Raw genomic sequence first — 15,125 nt, 5'->3', positions numbered from 1 at the left:
ATCACATGAAAGGTTCAACATAACTAATCTGTTTTTTAATACCAAAGACTTCAGTCAAACAAGTTAGATAACACTTACAAAATGCTTAATAATTAATGACATCTAATAGTGAATTGCTAAATTGTGTCTTTGCTTTTCTTATTTCCTTGTTAAAAAGCAGCCAAATGAACAAAAAAAATATACATTAAAAGAAAACAAAAATAAATCTTTAGAAACGGCTGCACCTATAACTAAACTGAGTTGGAAAGCAAGGGCAGATCTTGACATTTTGTCTGTGCAGGCACCAGTAATTTAGAATCTGCGTGAGGTTGAAGCACCATGCAGTTTGTTTCAGGGTTAAGACAGCCTGTGTGGAGAGGCATATTCCTTTCTACCTCCGTTTTGTTGTGGTGGTTGCCTTACTCTATTTTTTTTTTAGGTCAGAAACCACTCACCCCTTTCTAAAATTAAAAAGAAACCCACCAAGCATAAACATTAACATGGAAAGGAGTATTTTCCTAAATTCTGGAGCGTTTGAGTGAGAGGCAGAGAATCACAGTGTCTATGGATGCTGGAGAGAAAGAAATGTTTCCACCTCAGTGCAAGCACAAAGTTGATAAAGATAAATTGTTGAAGAGTAGCCAAATATAGACAGGTTGCTGTGATGGCATTCAAATCTAAGTACTCACCATTTGCCACCCCCAGAATGTGCCAAAAATTCTATCTCCTCCTCCACCAAGTTTTTTTTTTTTTTTTGTTCCATATGCAGCTTAGGTTGTATAAGGTGAGATGATCAGCATTTGAAACTAACTTTTTAAAATTCAAACAAAAGACACTAGCTTTTTCTGGGAGGAGTCTTGCTTCACAGTTCGGACATGTAAATAGGTCTAGCTTATTAGAGCAACATAACTCCCCTTAAAAAAAAACAAAAGCTGGTGATACCAACATGCTTATGCCTTTAGGCAAACACACTAAGCAAATTTGGGAATCCGCTGCCAGGGCCTCCCCATCTGCTGTGGCAGTCACTGGCTAGCCTGCAGAGCCCACTGCCTCTTGGGCATCTCATGGGGCTGTCTGCTGGAGACCTTTTTTCCAGAACTGTCAGCTGGTGAGGCATTCCGAGGCCACCTTTGACCTCTGTCCCTAATCCCCTCTGACACATTCCAGGCTGTCGCACTGGATCATCCTCTCTGGTTCATTGCACAGCATTCAAGCCAACAATCGGCATGTCCTTTTTCCCATCTGTGTGTTCTAGTATAGACTGGGTCAGGAGAGATGTCACTGTTTCTCTTCCTCACTCCTGACAGCTTTCTGAGCATTTAACTTTATAAAAACTAAATTGCAAAGACCTGAAGTTAAATGACAAACATATTGGGAAATTCAGCATTGTGAGAATATTTGTGTGTGTTTATTGGTTTAGAAGGGCACTGTAATGCCCTTTTAAACACATCCTACCTCTGTTTCATCTACCCACCTTTTACACCTTCCTGAACATTACAAATTGTTTTTGCTATTATCATTATCTATTCTTCAAGCCTCATTTCCAATGCCACCTGCTTTGAAAAGCTTTCCCCAATTGCCCCAGAGCAAATGAAGATCAATCACTCCTATGTCATCACTAAACATTTTAGCTCTATGTATCTCCTTTATGTAATTCTTGCCAATAAATACAAGGACTTACTACTTACAGTATTCCCTGTTTTAGACATGCCATCTCATACTGGTTGTGTGTTAGTAAACAAATACTAATCGAATTCTTAGGTGAAGGGTCTCACATGATAATACACAGTTAAGACAGATGAGTGTAAGTGAGTAAAGCAGCAGTAAAAAGAGAATAGTTAGTTAAAATAATAGAGAAAAATTACATGAATGAAGGGCAGTAATTACAAGCACAAACAGGCCCAAGTTTCCACTTTCCAACAGTTGCTAAATACTGAATCTTGAGCAAAGGGTTCAGTATATTTGGCCCCATGTATACTCATCATCAAAATGGTAATAAGAGTAGCTAAGCAGCATGTACATTCTGGGGATTAATTGCCATAATTAAATGAGATCATGAATGTCAAGCATTTAGCACCACAGCTAAGACTTAAACTGTATATGCTTCATCCATGCTGGGGAATGAGAATCACACAAGTCAAAATGAAGATATCAATAATTTTGGTGCAAAACAGACAGCCCATAGACTTTGACAAAATCAACAGCACTGCCACCAGCAAGTCCAAAATGAATACAATTAAATGGCCAAAGCAATTAATAGTAGTGAAATAACCTTCCCTTTCAAACTTCGATGGCTCCATCTTTTATGTCATTACTCTGAATGAAAGACCTCACCTCCATACCATAGGAATCTCTCTCTTTCTCTGTGTTTGTGTGTGTGTGTGTATGTGTGTGTGGGGGGTGGATGTGTATGATCACGCATGTATGCAGTGGTAAGGGGTGGTGGAAATGGTGGAGAGTGGAATGTGCTCTACATGATGATGTTAGACATGTAGCATGAAGAGATTTTCTACTATTTTATTAGAGTTCTTTCTTACAATTTGGAATTATTTACCTGATGAACAGCTACATTTTCTTTCAAATCCATTTTCCGATAAAGAAGAAGCTGGTGAAATCTTAATATCTTGTTGGCAGAAAAGAAGGTAGTTCTCAAAGCTACCCAGTTTTACAGAGCAAATTGGATTCACAATGTTAGGACTGGGAGGGGAGGAAAGAATTCTGACTTTATTATAATCTAGGCTTTTTGTCAGATGTGGTGGCCAAGGAAATATAGGTCAAGTATGTAATCTACTTTTTCCAAGAAATTCTGAAAAATAGGTTTATTTCTCTTTTCAATATAATATCAGCAGTGAAGAAAAGTGGAATTTCCTCTTTTGTTTCTTTTGCTTTTTTTTTTTTTTAAGACAGAGTCTCGCTCTGTTGCCAGGTGCCAGGCTGGAGTGCAGTGTCGTGATCTCGGCTCACTGCAACCTCCGCCTCCTGGGTTCAAGCAATTCTCCTGTCTCAGCCTCTCGAGTAGCTAGGACTACAGGCATGCACCACCACGCCCAGCTGATTTTTGTATTTTTATTTTATTTTATTTTATTTTGAGACAGAGTTTCGCTGTGTCGCCAGGCGCCAGGCTGGAGTGCAGTGGCGTGATCTTGGCTCACTGCAACCCCCTCCTCCTGGGTTCAAGTGATACTCCTGCCTCAGCCTCCCGAGTAGCTAGGACTACAGGCGCACACCACCACACCCAGCTAATTTTTGTATTTTTTAGTAGAGACGGGGTTTCATCATGTTGGCCAGGATGGTCTCGATCTCTTGACCTCGGGATTCGCCTGCCTCAGCCTCCCAAAGTGCTGGGATTACAGGCTTGAGCCACCTCACCTGGCCCTTTATTTTTTATTCTATTCAATGTGACTCAATGCAGGGACTTAAACCTATTTGTATTCAACTCAATTTTCATAATAAAACCTAACAGTACAAGGGAAAATATGTTTTCAAGAAGTATTCTGTGAGTTTAAAGACTGAATAGCTCACAACATTAAAAAGGAGAAAGTGGGGCTTGAGAAGCAAACTCTAGCATCAAACAAATGAGCATCCTTTGTATCTAGCTGTCACTTCTGGCCAAGTCATTCAAAGTCTTGGTACCACAGTATTCTTACCTGTAGAAAGGTACTAGTAATAACATATAAGTTTGGTCTGAGGTTTTGGTGATATAATATCATATAATTTCTGGTTCTGAGACAAAACTAAACATGTTTTATTATCTTGACTTTTTTTTTCTTGATGTTTACTATCAGAATCAGTGCCAAGCACCCATTTTGTAGGTAAGCTGAGGCACAGAAATGCAATAGTAAAAAGAATGAGAAAGAGTGTGGAACAATGAGTCAGAAAAACCAGCATTCCAACAGAGGAAAACAGGTTGGTATCATCTGCTGCATATTACAAAGAAGTGGAATACAACGCTGATTTTAAGGCAGAAAACGACATAACATCTGGAGACATTTTCTAGGAAGGGTAAACAGTTGGTAAAACAGACTGAAATGAGAGCTTGATCTTGTGAAGATGAAGGCTAGTATGGTTAAAACTTTGAGACATAGAACAACATTGACTCCAGCATAGAAGCCAGTTTTAAAAGCAGATAGGGTGAGAATAACCACCTGATAAGTTTTAAGGTCATCTGTTGTTAGTTTGTAAGATCCATCTGTGGTCTACGCAGACCAAATAGGCATGGTGAATAGACATGGCAGGAGTCTTCAAGTTTGTGTTTGTGGGTTTTTTTTTTTTTTTGTGGCTCTAATCTCTGCAATTTCCTTCCAGAAGTGCATGCTTGCTTTTGCTTTAATATTGAAATAGAAAAAAGGTAGTTCTAAGGGCTTCAACTTGCCCGCCCTTTTCTGCTATAATATCTTGCATTTCAGAGACATCAGTGTGGAGAATTAGTCAGTGGCATTTCAACTATGCATTTCAGAACTGAGGAAACCTCAAGTTTCTTCATAGATGAATAGACAAAATTATGCAATTATTTTGGTAGGTATGTTGCTGTCCCGTGAGTCATACTTTGTGTACAAACCCTTAGGGCCTGATGGAAATTGAGCCTATTTGTATTTTTGGAAGCAAGGAGAGCTGGTAAGCACTGACTTTAAGGAGGAGCCAGAGTCCCCTGCCTGCAGAAAAATTACCTTATTTCTTTAGAAAATGGTGAACTAATTTCTTAGACAGGGGAACACTAACCAAAATGTGGTAGGCAAAGTCCTTAGTTTCTTTAAAATTTTATATCATGTCCATTCCAGTGTTCAAGGTATCAGGCAATCTATGCCATAACTTTAACATGAGACTCCATAAAGTTGTAATTTTAATTTATGTTTTAAATTTGGTCCTCAAATGATTAAAACTTGGGTTTAATTTCCTGAAATTCTAAACCATTTGCTGTAGAAGGTAAGAGTTGCATTTAGGGCAAACAGAAAATTTCTTGTTCCTTATTTTGATGTTGACCTGGCTGTTTAAAATCATCATTTTCATCTTTCAAGCTTTCTAAGCACACGTAGAGGCAATCAACCAATCCTACGATACTATTTATTTCCACTAAAATATTTTATTAGCTTTCAGGTGCAGGTGACTACAGATGACAATTTAAATACCTGTTTTTCCACCACATTCTATGTACTACTAGTGTCCAATGTTATATTGGCTTCAGGGTAATCAATACCTATATATTTAGTCAGATGAGAGAAACAACTTTAGATAAATTTTCACTTGTCTAGTCTGAACTTTTTCTAGGAGCAGGATCACTATGAGTATTATAGAATAGGTTTTATTATCACAAAAATAGAATGTTTTCCAGCTGGGAAAGGAACTGGAGAAGTGAAAGGTCAAAAAGGGAATTGAATCAGAGACAGAGTCATTGGCTATGTTCAGTTTCTGAGGTGGGACAACAAACGGAAATCTTGTTGGAAGATCTGTGGGGATTTGTTGGTTCTGCATAACTACTACTTCTGTGGTCTAGAGACAAGCAGATAGTAGTTGTCCTGAAGCCGCTGTTGTGCAACAGGATCATCAGTCAGAAAAAAAAAAAAAAAATTAGGAGAGAGGAGAACAGGAATAATCTGGAACTTTTTGGCCATCTCTCGATCTGTGCATTATTGCATCTGACTACAATGAATTTCAGAAAATAATGGCCTGTGTTTCATTTTAGCATTCAAAATGATATGTATCTCTCTAAAATAAAATAAGAGGAACCAGAGATTCTTAGAAAAATGGCTGACTCTAGACTGGGAACTGGAAAGATACAAGCAAGACAAGCCTACAACATCCTGGCGTACTAGAAAGCAGAGAGTTGCCAAAATGACAAAGCAACAACAACAAACAGACAGGAGCTTGTCAAAAGGAGAGAGGAACCAAAGAAAGGAGTCATCAATGGTGAATTCTGGGATATCCGAGAAATAAAATGTTATGAAAATATTGAATTTAAATCCAAAAAATAAAATAAATATTCATAAGTCCATGCTCTTCGAAATAAATGATTGAATAAATAAATTAGTGAGAAAGTAAAAGTCTATTTTTACAGAAAAATTCCAAGTAATATATGTAGTCCTTCCTATTCTATTAAGCAGAGCTTAGTTTACTTCCTCTTGTGTGTGGGTTGCGATCATTGACTCACATGCAAAGAACAGAGTAAGAAAAGAGACAAATAATTACTTTTTAGTGTAGAAAGCTTTCCAACACCATTTTAAACAAGTGAAACATTTCAAAATATCAGTAATAAGCATATACCCATTGCTATAATATAATAAGAAAAGCACCCTGCCTCTATGTTTCTTGTTCCCAAAAAATTATAACCCAAGTCAAATAATAAGAAAACATCAACTCAGTTTGGGGGGTGTTTTACAAAACTCCTGACTACTACTCCACAAAACTATTAAGTTCATAAAAAAACAAGAAAAATTGAGACACTGTTACAGATCAGAGGAGTCTAAGGAGATATGCCAACTAAATGTAATATGGTATCTTGGGTGAGAAATTGGAACAGGGAAAAAAAACAGATCCCTCCCATCGGGAAAAAAAAAAAAAAGAAAAATAGCCTATAGGTTAGTGAAGAGTATTGTACCAAATAGTTAACAGTATTATACCAAATATTCATTCTTAGATTTGACATATGTACCATGGCTTTATAAGATGATAACAATAGGAAAATCCAGGTAAAAGGTATATGATGATCCGCTATAGTATCTTCGCAGCTTTTCTGCAAATCCAAAGTTATTCTAAAATAATAAGTTTCAAAAAATGACAAAATCATTTTTATAAATTTCTCTTCTTCCTAACCTTAACTTGAAACTACACAGAGAAAATGATTTGAGATGACAGTTTTAGTTAACCAAGTTGATAAAGAATGAAAACCACAATCATACAACCGAAGGTAGAGAAATTTAAATATAATCTTCCTATTCTGTCTTACATAGTTTAGCTACTGAAAGACCTCATTGTGTCACCTTGGAATGATCCTAAGTTCCAACTAACTTTACCCTCAATATGCTGTATGAACATGATGGTATTTATTCTTTCTTTATTATATTCTTATTTACAAGAGTGAAGCCCTGAGTCAATCATTTTTTTTATTCTTTCAACCAAAATTTACGTTGTTCAGAATTTAAAAATGAACTAAAAAGGAAACAATTGTCTTTAGGATTCTTAATTACAGAGGTTGGAAAAATATGGAAAATATACGTGTGGGACTAATAGAGAAGTCCTGTTTTGAGAAAAAAATATAAACTAAACAATTTCTGTGGATCTTTGAGGGAAAGGGACATTAATTATCAATCTAAAGTTTGTTTAAATTTTAATAAAAATACATTGAGAATTAACAGATGCTCAATATCCCCATGTTTTCTTCTCTATTGCTATCTAGGAAGGCCATTCCTAAACACACTGTTTTAATTTATTATTTATTTTGCAAAAATTATAAGGAAACTTTTACTAGAGAAAAGTTGAAAGAATAGTACAGTGACTATTTTTACACACTTCACCTAGATGTGCCAATTAAAATGTTACTATATTGTCATTGTATCCCTATCTTCTCTTTCTGTTCACATTTGTTCATTACTATATCCCCAACAAATAAAATAACAATGGCTGGCACGTGGCTTATTTAGTGAACAAATAAAACAATGCTCTATCAAAAATGACACCTATGCCACACTGGAAGTTTCCAATTGATAACAATAACCACAATTTGTACATTTTTTAAAGTTTATGTTGAATAGTATAACATAATACATGGTTAGAAATGGGTCTGGATGTTTGCTTATTTTTTTTTCTTGGATTTTAACATAGTCCCTCATACACATTAATGATAATTTGTGTGTTCCTTGAATGAAGTTTACTGTGCATTCTATCACCCAACTACTTTTGAGATTTTCATTACATACTCTCTCCAATTCAAGATAGTTTAAATTTAACCAAATTACTTCAAATATCATCTGAGATTATTAAAAAGAAGTTATATGTCTATTTTTATTTATACTCATGTTCATATTTATTTGCTACACTATTTGAGAGTAAATTTTAGGCATTCATTATTTCTCAAGTGAAATCAATTGTAATTGTAATTTCATTGAAAACCAGGGCTAGATGAAACTTTATAGGAAATAAATCTTGTTTTCGGTTCAAATAATCTTCACAGCATCACAAGTAAATATCATTCAACTTTCATTTAAATACCCTCTAGATATGTGAAATTCACTAAGGCTTGATTCATCTCTCACTTCATCTGCCTGTGGTTCTACATGTTATAATTATTTATAAACAACTTCCTATTTATGGTCTGCTTTTGTTTCTCATTGTTAACTCTGCAACATAATTACAAATTCTTGTTATATTTCCATCCATGTTTCTTTCTACATCTTCAGAAAATGGTGAGCCTTTTTGTTCTTGTCTTATTGTCTAAGTTCTAAGTAGAATTAATTCAGTTTTATGTTTAAACTGTTATATACAGACAAACATGTTTATTGTATTTATACCAAGGTAGACTCTCCATATGCCATCTGAGTTCTCATTGGTACTTCTTCTACTGTCTTGGAATGAAGAAAAAAACAAAAACAGACAAACACAACTTTCTTAACTAAGACAGTCTTTCAGATGTATGGAAACAACTGTTATCCCCATTTACGTTCTCTTTTAATCTAATTACTACAAAAATTTCTAACACTTGATTTAATCTCCTTAACATTTTGAATTCCTTTTTATTTAAGCCTTCAAGACTATCCTGCTGCTACCAACCCATATCATTCAAAGATGCCAAACAACACACTGAGATAAGACAAAACAAACAAAACAAACCCTGCATTTTTATAGACATTGTCATTTTTTTCCTAGAGGATTAATCACCTCTATTTTACAGAATGGGAAACATATTAATAAGATATTAGATGTTTTAAGATATTAGGCAATACTTTAGAAACATCCATGACGTTAAATATTGGTTTGCGAAGTGTCCGTCCATTTCCTGGAAGTGATCTTAGTGATCACGCATTCCAATTCTCCATCTTAACAAGAAAGATTGAGATCTATCCTAAAAAGTAGTTGGTTAGAATACACAATAAACTTGTTTCAAGGAATACATAAATTATCATTAATGTGCATTAGGATCTATGTGAAGATCCAAGAAAAAAATTAAGCAAAGAGCCAGACCCATTTCTAACCATGTATTATGTTATACTGCTCAACATGAACTTTGAAAAATGTAGAAATTGGGATTATTGTGACCAAATTGGAACCTTCTAGTGTGGCATAAATGCTATTGTTGATGAAGTGTTCTTTTATTTTTCATTAAATAAGCCATGTCTGGGCATCATTACTTTATGTGCTAGGGATATAGAAATGAACAAATGTGAATTTCTCCTCTTGTGGATTTATAGCTCAGTGGGGGGTGCCACACAAGTGACAAATAAATATGCCAAATTTGTAGTAGATGCTATGGTCAGAGAAGAATAAAGTGAGTTAGAGGGAGGGGGATGGTAAAAATAAGACCCCACTTTTTTGAACTCCCTTTTATTGATAAGGTCATATTTGAGCAGAGATAGGAAGCAACTGAGGGAATAAGCAAAAACAGCATGAACAAATGTCTCAATGCTGGAGCATGCCTACAATGGTTCAGGAACAGTGAAAACATGGGCACCAGGCATAGATAAAGTAAAGGAGAGAGTTGGTAGGAGATGAGGTCAGATGTGTGATGGATCTGAAGTTGGAGAGAATGTCAGCATTTGGCACATCATGAAGAGCCTTAAAAATTAAAGCACTTGCTCTTAATGATATGGAAGGTCATTGAGGAGTCTTGAATAGAGGAATTATGTTTGATTTACATCAAGATCATTATGATTGCTTCGTAGGGATAGAGGGTATTAGAAATGCTGCAATAATAAAGCATGCAACATTGCCTTGCTGTGTGACATGGGAACAAATTAACATGTCCACATTTCAGTAGCCATATCCATAAAATGGAGATATCAACACCCTAAGATAACTGACTAGAGTGCTGTAAAAACTGACTTGAATAATACATGTGATCTCATAGTTTAAACTATAGCTTAAATTTCGAAAAGGTGAGGACAAAGGCCTAATTGAGCTGGAAAGGAAAACAGTCATATGGAAAACCCTGTAACCTCCATTGGAAACATCTGTGTATTTTTACTGTGTAAAATTACATTATTTTGGGTGGGAAAACTCATAAGTAAATGGATATCTAGTTAGGGCAACACTTTCAAGCTAGTCTGAAGTGTTTATACATTTAATATTTATTTAACAAGCAATCTATAGCTAGTTAATTAGATAGCATGCTTAATATCTCATTTTCTTTAGTTGTATGGGTAAATGCTAATTAAATTCCTGAGCATTTCTCACAAGTGTAATGTAATAATAAGAACACCATCACACACTTATTGGTTCTGCAGATTTGAATTAATTACATTGCAAGTAGATTTATCTTTCATATATTTATACCTCAATAGGTGCTCTTCCCTGACAATCATAGGGGATTTAATTTCCATACTATCACCTTATTAATTCTAAATTAAATATGTTTAGTAGGAGTTTAATACTTGTTGAAGCTCTAGTTAGTGATATTTCTTCTACACATCTGGATTTTGAATTTTAGTGTCTGAAATTCATGTTGCCTTAGCCGCTAAGAAAAGAACAGGGGCAATTAATAAAGCAATAAGAAAGACTACAAAATTTAATTTGGAGACAAGCCAAGTAGTGTGCTACTAAGCAGTGATTCTTCAGCATTTTGGGGGACATAGCTGGCTCTTTGGTAAACCAATTTTCTTCTTCCTACCTCTGACCATAAGTCTTTAAAAAAATAATGTATATACTTTTATTCATTCTCACACAGTTTCTCCATTCCCCCTGAGGTCTCTGCCTTCTTTCTAAGCCCATCCTCTCTCCCCTGAACCGATTTAATAGCTTTTTTCTTGTATTTCACATAGCAAGTCTAGCCTTCTTCCATCCATTTCCCAAACAGACACTAGAATGATCTTCCACTTGTGGACTCATGAACTTGTCATTCTTCTTCTGGAACGCCTTATTCCTAGAATATTTTCCAAATGCTTTACTAATGACATATTACATCTTTCTTAAAACTGCAATCTCATTCTTCACTTTTGTTCCCATTACTTTCAAAACTTAGCTGTTACAGGAAACTCCCACCTATGCACCAGTGCTTCTGTCTGCTTAGACTTCCCCTCCCTATCCTGGCTAATTCTAACTCATGTCTCAAAACTCAAATGTACGTTGGTTGAATGAAGAAAAGACATTTGTGTTGACCTTGAATTACCAAATGCCAAGTCTATGTGTACTGCCAAGTCTATGTGGTTTTTGTTTGTTTGTTTGTTTTAACGGGTGTTGCTGCCCTGTTACCTAATTGGTCACTCCACTTAAACTCAGAAACTGTCATATAAAAGTTTAATAAGTTTATGTAATAATCATTTACTGAGTACCCATAGATTACTACAAAATATGTGTGTCACATGCTGGAGAAAACATGCATCGTGTTTTAGAAAGGAAACAACGCCCAACTCCACATGCAAGAATCATGATAAGGTTAATTCCATACAGACCACAGGGTAGTGGCCAAGAGCAAAGACTCTGGAATCATACTTCTGCAAAAGAAGCTGAAATTCTTCATCAAAAGTGAAAGCAGAGGAGCACTTAGGGGCACTGTGAGGAACAAATAAAACAATTCAGGTAAACCACCTGGATGACCTATTTACACAAGCTATTTGGAAAGTGTCAGACTCAACCAACTGATGAGTTTAGGAAGTATTATATTTTTATTTATTTAAATAAGTACACATGTCAATGCTTATATATATTAGTTTTTATTATGATGAACACTTTGCTAATAATGTAGATGCAGAAACAAAGGCTCAATGACTTCTTCCAAAGCAAATAGTGTAAAACAAAGTGCCTGTCCTTTTATTTATCAATAAATGATAAATGCATAGGATAAGCAAAGAAATAAAAAATATAAATAATTGAGAGCCTGCAGTTTCATTAATAAATCATATATTTTTCCCAGGTTGACAAAAATTTATTTTTTATTCGATGATATTGATGATTCTCATATTCTGAAATTTTGGGAGAAAATTACAGTTAGATATTTCAAAAGGAATAACTGTAAAACAAATGATAATTTATAAGTATGTATACACATATGGCTAATTCATGAATTTTTGCAAGAATTCAGAGAATCAGAGGCCTGAAGAGCCAGAAGAGAGAAAAGAGGCAAGATTTGTTATTGGTAAGTTTTTTCAATACTGTACATAGCCCTTTGCAATCTTAAAATAATTTTCTCAAGGATTATTACATTTAGCACTAATGTTTGGTGGGAAAGGTAAGGACTTGTTCTGCAATGAATAAGGAAACAGAAACAGACAGTGGGAGAGCAACTCACCAAAAGTCACAGACATAGGGCAGCACTGGGGCTACAACTCTGTATTTCGAATTGGGTGAGTGGGAGGAATGATTTCTGGCCCTGTCAGTCCTGTGATTATAATCAATGAAATGCTAGAGATACCAATCACATCCTTGACGTTGTAATCCATTTAGACCCTCTGTCATTCTTCTTCATATATCCTACACTCCAAGTAATCTGAATATGCATCTGCATTTTCAGTCAGTGATTCTCAAATATGAATCAGAATCACCAGGTGGTTTGCTAAAATACAGATTGCTGGGCCCTTCCCCCAGATGTTCTTCTTCAGCACACTTGGGTGGGATCTCAGATTTTGTATTTCTATAACAAATTTCCAGAAGATGCAAATGCTGCTGGTCCAGGGGACCACATTTTGAGAACCACTGTTTTGACCTGTATTGCCTCTGCAACTTATGCTCCCCATCTGAAATACCTTTGAACTCCATTTAAACACTTTCAAACAAACACATCAACTGACACACGTTAAAATGCTGCCTTCACACATCTATCTAGTATTTACTGAGATCTTACTCTGTGTCAGACACTGAGTTTGGTCTATAGTCTCAGGGAAAATAGATTACCAACTAAGTCATTCTTAAATCTCTTCAGCTAGAATGGATTGACATTTTTCTCATAACGTGACAACCATTCCTTGTTACCTCACAATTCAAAGAGTTGTCCTTGTATCAGAATGATTGGCATCACTTTGAAACTGACAGAAATTCAGAGTCTCAGACCCCAACTTAGATCTACAAAATCAGAATCTGCGTTTTATTGGTGTCCTAGTTGATTCATACACAGATTAGAGTTTAAGAAGTATTACTTTTCTATACCATCAACTCATTCAGGTAAAAATCTAACTATGAATCTCCAGAAATGCTTATCAAGTGTATGACCTGTGATGGAAGGGGAAGGCATGAAGGAGCAGGCAAATAATCATTGACATTTTGTCCAGATTTATTTAGTGTATGCAAAGCTTTATGTAGCACAGAGTTTGATGCAAGCTCATTTCATCTTTACAACCAAAAATAACTAATGACTACTTGTTTCAAATTAAATTGATTTCTCCTGAGTTTGTCATGGGATAAAAGCAAACTGCAAGCAACCCATCAAAATGGTAGAGAAGGCAGAAAATATCGAAAATTCTTCTGCAAAAGACGTGGTTTTGAAACTCATACTTGATTTTCTTAAGAAGCATAGTGATTATGAGTATTAATAGCCATTATTTACTGAGCAGTATGTTAAACACAGTTAGGTGTTTTATATGATAGGATTGTATCGTTAGTTTATTGAGAGAAATGCTATAATTTTTGCTACTTGTTAAAAATCAAAGTGAAATGACAAACTCAGGATCTTGCTTAATTTGGAAAGTTAAATAATAAAATGGTCAAAATCTGAATGCATCAAAGGAAATTTCACTAGCTTGACAGATCAATAGTTGGTATTAAGAAACCTCTTGAAAATGTATGGCCAAAAGTAACGTATTTTCCTCACTCACAGTTAGGTCCCATCTGACATCCCTGTAACAAAAGACAGATTAACAAAAGAAAAGCATGGAACATAATTTAACAATGTTTTATGTGATGCAGGAGCTTTCAGAGATGAAGACCTTAAGAACCAGAGAAAACTGTGTTTTTAATGCTAATTATGAAGAAAGAAGTGAATAATTGTGGAGAAACATGATTGAACAAAAGAGTTACGATCCATGGTAATAAACTGGGGAGAACTTAACAAGGATGGTTTTTGTTTTCAGATTCTTCTTGGCCTCTTTGTACATTTCCTTCCTCCAGGTATAGGTAAAAACACCTGAAGTTCTTCAAAGGTAAAGGGAAAAGGTCAGAGAGTGACCTTTCTGTGTTTTATGGCTTGCACTGGGAGACGAATTCTAGTTTTTATGACCCACCTTGGTAGAGAGGAATTCTGGTTTCTATGGCTAGATTTTGGGGAGAAAGAGCAGCAGGAGACAGAAAGGCAAGAGGAAGTCAGAGAAAACTTCTTGCTTCTGAGGCCCTCCTGTCTTCTTCAGCTCAAAATACTCTATGGTAACAGTTTCTGAGATCCAAAAAGAGCCATCTGATTTTTAATATTTTATGAGATAAAGTTTTATACAAAACTTTGATTGTAGACTACATTGCAAAAAATTTTATTAATCTTCTTGGGAATAAGATTCATGAAACACATGTAAATCACAACTGTGTCTCCAGTATCACTGTGGGAAGCAGAAAAGTTCCTTTCTCAAGTTTCCTTTCTTGTTAAAGAATAGGTGTGCTAATAACTTCGTTAAGCCCTATCCTATGTAGCTGTTAGACATGCCATGCTTACAGGCACGTAGTACATTCTGTGTCCTTGTACTTTAACCAAAATATCTGTGCTGGATGTGCTCACAGACATGTCCCAGCTCTCCATCGCTTTTACCTGCTTAGAAAAGTTTTAAGTTCTTAGCCAGTCGAGTTTTATTAGATTGTGAGGTCTGACTCCAACCAACAGAGTTCAGACACAGAAGTAAGGATGAACCCAAATGCATAAGGGATAAATTTCTGTGTTTGCCTTTATTCATTGTACTCTAGTTGCAAAATGGCTAGTGAGAGTACCCTTCCTGCAGTCCAGGAAGTAAAAATTGCATTGCTGAAAGAGCCTTTGTCTCAGTGCTAAATTTTCTTTGCGGCACCGAGCATCAGTTTCCAACAATCACCCA

Source organism: Aotus nancymaae, unplaced genomic scaffold (genome assembly GCF_030222135.1).
Source record: "Aotus nancymaae isolate 86718 unplaced genomic scaffold, 86718_ANA_hifiasm-v0.15.2.pri h1tg000030l, whole genome shotgun sequence".
Classification (NCBI taxonomy): domain Eukaryota; kingdom Metazoa; phylum Chordata; class Mammalia; order Primates; family Aotidae; genus Aotus; species Aotus nancymaae.
This window is presented reverse-complemented; position numbering follows the sequence as displayed.